This window comes from Frankliniella occidentalis, unplaced genomic scaffold (assembly GCF_000697945.3).
Source record: "Frankliniella occidentalis isolate FOCC.00 unplaced genomic scaffold, Focc_3.1 Scaffold11, whole genome shotgun sequence".
Taxonomy (NCBI): domain Eukaryota; kingdom Metazoa; phylum Arthropoda; class Insecta; order Thysanoptera; family Thripidae; genus Frankliniella; species Frankliniella occidentalis.
In genome coordinates, this window is record NW_026267141.1 from 1,043,135 (window position 1) to 1,050,763 (window position 7,629).

The window sequence follows — 7,629 nt, forward strand, 5'->3', positions numbered from 1 at the left end:
GTTCGCGCCCCAGCACACGGGGTGGCAAGAACACGCATTTTGTCGAGGGGTGGACGACTGGGCGGCTCCTGTGTACAGGCCAAAATGTACTCCACGTGTTCTCCGATTTTACTCCGATTGTACTCCGACTGTACTCCGTGTACTCCGGCTGTTTTTGTCGCAAGTTCTCCGCGTACTCCGACTGTACTCAGGGTGTACTCCGGTGTACTCCGGTGTACTCCGGGTGTACTCCAGGGGTACTCTGCGCGCTCCGACCGGCAATACTCAGTGTTCTCCGACTGTACTCCGTGTACTCCGTACTCCTGTGTACACAAAAAATTCAAGTCGCCCACCCCTCGCATTTTGTTCGAACGAGCATGGTGCACAGCGACCACCCAGTAAAAGAACCTGAATGATTATCACTGAAGTTTATACATCTCCAACTTCTTGTATTCGCTGATTAGGCCTTATCACTTTTAACTAAAATTGCATCATAAAATCATCAGCACCGACGGTGCTCATGGGGAGGTCCCCAAGAAGCGTCGCTCCGCGGTGTGGTGCAGCAGCGAGCGCATATGACAGTGTGACGTTGGTGCTGCAGCAGCTTCAATCAAGCAGCTTCAGCGGGAGCCCGCTGTGCCGGCTGCATCAAGCTGCATAACTGGGGACCCCCTTCCCCTCCTCCCGCGACTCGGCCGCGGGAGGCCACTGACCCGCTATCATTCCACGGCCCCGCTACCGTAAAGGGGAGGGGAGGGGGGCGGGAGGGGCAAGGTGATAACCAGCCGGCCGCTGCACAAAAGCTTATGGGCTTTCTGCTGCAGCCGAGACGGCCCGAGCAGAGCCGATCAGCAGAGCCGATCAGAGCCACCCGAACAGTATTGCATACACTCGTAGGGCGCTGCCAAAATGGCTCGTTTGCCCCGTTTACTTTCAAAGTTAAGACAGTCCGTCGCACGCGCGCGCGGTCCGGTGGGGTGCATGGGCGAGCTAGGCGGGTTTGCCTATCGACCTGGCGCGACAGACACTCTATAAATGCTTCATGAACTTCTGTTGGCACGCTACTGTTGCGCGTTGTTTCTTTGCGTATTGCATACTTCATTACGCACAATTTTGTGAGTGATGGTGAACAATTTGACCAGGCATAAAAGTTCTACACACGAATTCAATGTGCACCGAGCGAGTGGGCAAGCCGCACACACGCGAGCACGCGATGCGATACAGTGGACGACGCGAATCATCTATACGACTACTGGTTGTTACACACTTTGGGACTGGGGGGCGTGACCCGGTTCTCACTGGGGTCATCCACTCGAGTTTCAGTCGAGCCAGTACGATTAGGTTACTTTCAGTATTGGAAGCTTCCTTGCCCGAGCGTAATTTTTAGCACGTGACATCCGTTCTCGACATAGTAAACTCAAAAATTAGACCAATTTTGAAGCCACAGAGCCCATATCCTCACATTGTTAATTTGTCTACACAAACTCTTCGTTATTTTAAAGTAACGAATACATTCTCGTAAAATGACGAACAGTTTGTTATTTGGTTGCTGTCGTAAAAGAACAAACACTCTAACATCCTGATCAATTGACACTATTAAATTGTAATGTTACGAATAGATCGTAACCGAAATTGACGAATAATACTCGTTAATTTCGATTACGAACTATTCGTGACACATTATTATCGTGAAATGACGAGATTTATTAACAGTGCACAGTCTAGTCGCTCGCCACGGCAACACGTATGCAATGCCACACCCAGAAAACGGCTTGGAACAGGCCAATTTCCTAGCACTCGTCTAGGAAGTTGACTTGTTCCAAGGATATTTACTTGATTCAAGAACCTTGTTTTTCAGGTGCGTGTCTCGCATCGAGTGAACTTAGCTTGCCTGCCGACTAGACCGAGATGCTCACTGAAAGCAAAAGTACGTTTGTATCATTTCGTTTCATCTGTGACCCACAGGTGCAACAACCAGAACACTGAAAAACCAAGTAGGCAAAAGCTTTACACTTGTGTGGAACTAGCATGATATAGTTGGGAAAGTTGCAAAATTTATTCAACTCCGTATAGCCGTAGTTGACGACTTCCTTATATTGCGCGCATACTGGGAGTTGCAAGACTTATACAAGTGCGCAACTACCGTGTTAAACATTTGTAAGTGTAATACTACGTAGTTGAACACTGCCAAGTATTTAACTTCCAGTTGGAACAGTCTGTTTATCAGTGAACCCTTTACCCATCTGTTCGAATATTAACCGGCACAACACGGAAATGCGCGTGAATCAGGTTTTGAAGAAATTCGGTAAAGGGGGAAAAACAATATTACAAATTATTGTGGGTAGACTACACTTTGAAAATGATTTGTTGGTTTTATGGTGAAATTTTCCTCGAGAAATGTTTATGAGTTACAATTTTTAAAAAGTTCCAAAATTCTTATTACACTACACATTGACTAAAAATTCGTCGACGCCCAAAACGAAGTCCACCCTAAATTTGTTGAAAAATTATTATGTCAAAGATGTTTTTCACACCCACACTATAGTGATGGGTGTGCTGCAGAGATGCATGAAGATGCCTAGCATGTAGATCGATTACCTAGATAAGTTCTCTCGATTAAAAACAGAATTTCGTACCATTTATTTAAATAAATTATCTAAATGAGACGTGACGACGTGACGTTGCAGTTCAACTATTGAGACCTCGACCTAAACATCACGCGCGCGCCCACCCACTCACACACACACACACTCACACACACACACACTCACACACGCACACATTCACACACGCACACACTGACACACGCACACACTTACGCACCACCCGCTACGTCGTCGGTAATCCACATTAGCATTGCATGCATTCCGTCACACGGCGGGCTTTCGACTCTTACACTGAATCGACTATTGACTCATTTCCTGCCATGTCGTCGCCCTTTGGTAAAACACCAGCCGAGCCGAGGGTGGTGGGAAAAGGTCCAGTGTAGTGAAATAACTCCGCACACACTTAGCCCCAACACTTAAAGCCATTTTGCTCAATATATATACAAAATTTATAGAATCTGATTACTATTTATTTTTTGACGTTAAATGTAAAATATACTAATTTAGCTTGCAATGTTCCATGTGGCTGATTAACTCCACTCACTTCTGTAGTTGAGCTGTGCGTCACAGTATTTTTGAATAACAGTGTGGTAGGCCGGTATGGCTGGAGTGTACTCCACAACAAAACTCGTCGACTGTTATCAACTTCAATTTACAAAGAAGAAACAATCCAAAAACCATGTTGTTTTGACCAACAACCAGCACACGCTACTGCTACAAGTTACTGCTTGCAGTCTCAGATATGTACTTATTATATTTTGTCAGTTAAGGGTGTGAATTGAAGGGTTTGGGAAAATCGTCACTGCATAAAAACGACACGCCCCATCGATTTATGATTAAAGGTGTATTAAGAGCAAAGATGGGCGCTAATTTCACCGTTGGTGCCGTGCGCGCACTCTCCAGGAACATGACCATCTTCGCCTCCAACTGGACGATGCAGTCCTTTTCAGTGTGCACGGTTGTGCTGCAACGGATGGGTCTGCGACGGTCAAAAAGATAGGTAGTTACTCTTTAAAGATGCCGCAGTGGTTGATCTGGGGATTTTGCAAATTTCGAAATGAAAGTATTTGAAAAAAAAAACACACACAACTGAAATGAAAAGATAAATGAAAAATTTGTTTTGTCCATTTTTGCGCATTGTGATTTTTTTCGAGTACTTTAATCTCGAAATTTCCAAAAACCCCAGGTCAACTACTAGTGGCATTTTTTAAGAGTCCCTAGCAATTTTTATGACCGTCGCAGACCCATCCGTTGCGCTACAATCGTGCCACCGAAAGAGACTGCATGCAATGTTCCAGTTGAAGGCGAAGATCGGCATGTTTCTGGAGAGTGCTAAGTGACGATTCATGCAAACCCTTACATTTCACAGGTCTGACCCCTTAAAGCGTTAGAATTATTTACAGAGCGAATTATTGATCAATTTGTCAATTATTTCATATTAATTCGTGCTATTACTAGTTGCTGGATACAAAGCAGAATGTCATTAAAAAGCGCGTTAAAAAGTCAGTATTTCTGTGGTGTCAAAATCAAACCTAATTAGGCCTACTGACATGGGGCGGAGGCGGAAGTCAGTAACTGCTAGCTTTCTAGGTAGCTCTCAAGCAGAAGTGGTAACTTCCAATTGCTTGGAAACAACAACTTTTGAAAACCTTTTGCTTGAGGAAACCTCTGCAACGGACGACCCTGGCTGAAAGAGGGCGACTTGCCTCAGCCGTCACTGACGACCGACACGGCCCCGTGCGGGTAGGCAACCCGGCTGCACGCCTGCATGCCAGCACGCACAGTGTTGCCTATCGCCACTCACCTAGGGTGCGATTAGAGAGCTCACGGTGAGCTCACCGTGAGCTCACAGTGAACTCACGGACTGAGCCTTCTAGACCGCCTTCTAACCCGCTCGAAATAGGGTGAGGTGGTGGTGGAAACGTTCTGAGGACGTTTTTCAAGGGAGCTCACCGTGAGCTCACCGTGAGCTCTCCAATCGCACCCCAGACAGTACTGTGCACCGCAGGGAAAGCAATCCGGCTGCACGCCTACCTGAGCCTGGCCTGCGCGAACCTTTAGAACAGTTCTGCACTGTAAAAACATTCTGAAAATTCTGTAGATGTTTTTCAGAATTGGCACTCTGAAATTTTGTTTTCAGACCATTACTCACGATTTTCTAAGTTTAGACTGAAAATCTACACATTTTACTCTGAATCAGGTAATCAGAGCACTTTGCTGCTTTTGTAATTGCAAAACCAAATGAGAGCGATTTTTTAAATGTGAAGAAAAACCTCCACAATTACGAGGAATTATTCCTTCGTAAGTTTACAAACCAACCAAATCCTTTCGCAAGGAATTATTATCTGTTTCATCGGTGGGACTGTAATGTACTTCTGTTGATTTCCAGAGTTGCGGGGTACCGAATAAGTGGACGAGGCGAATCAGGCACACACGGTACTAACGATGCAGCGCCCAGCAGCGCCCTCGCCCCCCGCTCGCCCCCTCCTGGTGTAGCTACACTGAGAACGCTCCGGAGACAGAGTTAACGAGCTTCCCCCGCAGTCGCGCTCACTTATGAAGGCTTCGGACGGGGACGGGGCGGCCGGCTATCATCGTCCGGACCGGGATAGAGTCGAAGAGCGCGTGGGCGCGGGGTGGGGAGGGAAGGGGAGGGAGTGGGGAAGGGTGGATTCAGGTCCATCTTGGCGACGGGCGGGTGGGAGGGGGGGGGGGTGCGTGTTTTGCCTGAATGAGGTGAACGCATACTCTCAACTTTTAGGCGTTGCCTCTCGGTGACGGGTACCTTGAGTGTACCGGCTGTAACTAACTGGGTGCATACGCAGCAGTGTTGCAGGATTGCATACTTGATATATGGCCGCAAGGGCCATGGCCCCTTACGGGCGTGAATAGTAGGCAAAGCCGCAACACTGCTGCGTATTTATAGTTCAGAGAAGTTCTAGAGAAGGAGAGGCAACTGAATCCTTGCGAACGATTGAGGCTGCTTCGTACCGAGGGTAAAGACTAATACTCCCCAGTGTTGCGGGTTTGCATACCCAAGGGGCACGATGTAGAGGGGGCTCACTCACTGCATCGTGCCAAGGGGCTATGGCGCCTGACGGGAAGATCGGGTAGGCAAGCCCGCAACACTGTGGCGTGTTGCCTTTGCACACGGTACAGGGTGTACTAGAAAAACAAATGTAGAAATCAACGCCGGCTTTGGGATGTTAATGACTTAAGTGCCTTTACAGCGGAATGCAATGCACTGTGTTCAAAATAAAAGATACATAAAAATCCAGTTAGTGTTGGTACATAGGCAGCGAATACTCGGCGGTGGCAGTGAGGTCTTTTGTCTTTTGAGCCCTGATAGCATTCATGACCATGATGACAAAGGGGATGCCTCAGACCGGCGGGCTGACAAGGCTCGACGCCCACCCACCCAAGCACTGGAAAAGCAAAGGTGCTGACTCCTACCTTTAAACGGCACTAAAGGGTTTAGTGCCTTTGCAAAGGCATTAAAACTGCCAAAGACACTAATTTCTTGCACCTTTTGGCCTGTTTAGTGCCCCAGGGAAGGCACGACTTAGCACTTCTGTTTTCCCAGTGAGGCGGCTGCAGCCCCCCAACCCTCCAGGCTTAGGTCGGGCGGCCGGCCGGGCGGCTAGTAGGTAGGCGCCATGCAGTAGTCGCCCAGCCCGGCCCGGCCTGTGGTGGGCGCCTGGTGGGCGCGGGCCTCGCCACGTGGATGAGACCCACGCTCGACGCCGATGTGGGGGCCATAGGAGGGGGAGAGAGAGAGAGAGAGCGGATACAATTCGCTAGACCTCTTGTGCGTGCGAGAGCGTTGTATTGCGATGTCGCTCATTCCATTCCACGCGCGCAGCTCCACTCGATGAGAGAGAGAGAGAGAGAGAGAGAGAGAGAGAGACAGAGCGCAGCACACGCGCTGTCGCGGGCCTCGGTTCAGAGGTAGCGGAAAGCGCAGGATTTCGTGGAACGCGGGAGTTGATCCGAGCAACGACAAGCGGGCTCTTCGCTCTCTTTCTCTCTCTCTCTCTCGTTCATTCCGTCAGCCTCCAGCAGCAGGGGCGGACGCACGCAGCCTCTGCCTCCCTCTGCCCTTCTCTCTCCCGCCCCGCCGCTTCCAGGCGCTGCGCAGTTGCCCCCCACCAGCGCGCTGCCAGCCGGGCGGGCGCGCCGCGCGCGGCCCACGCAGGGGTTGCACCCCCTACCCCTCCCAGCCCGTCAACCCCCCCGGGCCCCCAAATATACACCGGTGCACCGGCGCGCCGGTGGTGTTGCGTAGGCGGCGCAGCCGCCCCCTCCCCCTTCTCCTGGAGACGAGAGTCGTGCCATGGCATCTGTTCGTCTCGATAACAACAGCGAATGATAATTGGACGAAATGTTTGAGCGCGGCTCTGCTCCTAGGAGCCAAAGAGCTTGCAGCAGGCGGGCGAGAGCCAGCCCGGGCGCCAGCCGCGCCAGCAGCCCGGCCCACGCTCCCTCCACCTGCCGGCCGGGCCGGGCCCCGCCCCTCCCCTCCCCTCGTCCGGAACAGCTCCACGTGCAGCGGCCCCGCGCCCCGGGGGTAGCTGGGGTAGCGGGGGCCCACACAGGCCTCGGCCCACGCGGCCCGGGGCGGGCCCGGGACGGGCGAGGACCCCATCCCCATCCCATCCCCATCCCAGCCCCCGGCTGCCGCTTCCGCCGGCAACAGATCAATACCTCCGGAAGTGAAGCTGGTCCATTCAACCTGCCGCTGCACCACCGCCAGCTACCCGCGCCGCGCCGAGCACCACCACCTATGCCCGCTGCTCTCTTCAACTTCTATCAACTTCAGCCCGTCCAAGATCTGCTCAGTTGCAGCGGTTCACCCCTGATGCACTCCTGACTCCCCCCCCCTCCCCCTTCTCTTCCAACATTTCCTCCTCCACCCCCTCTCCTGTGTGCAGACGATGCAACAACAAGAACTCCATTTACGGGACTCAATGCGCGGTTTATCAAGAGTCTTTGGAGATCGACACAATGACTGTAGCGCAGCGGTGATGTGGCCAACATTTACTTC

At 51.1% G+C, this 7,629-nt stretch overlaps 1 protein-coding gene across 1 annotated transcript in view; it reads right to left on the reverse strand.

Annotated features, from left to right (window-relative positions):
- Positions 1-7,629, reverse strand: part of LOC113215183 (hormone receptor 4) — a 129,436-nt gene that overhangs the window by 121,109 nt on the left and 698 nt on the right. The gene's annotated exons all lie outside the window — the stretch shown is intronic.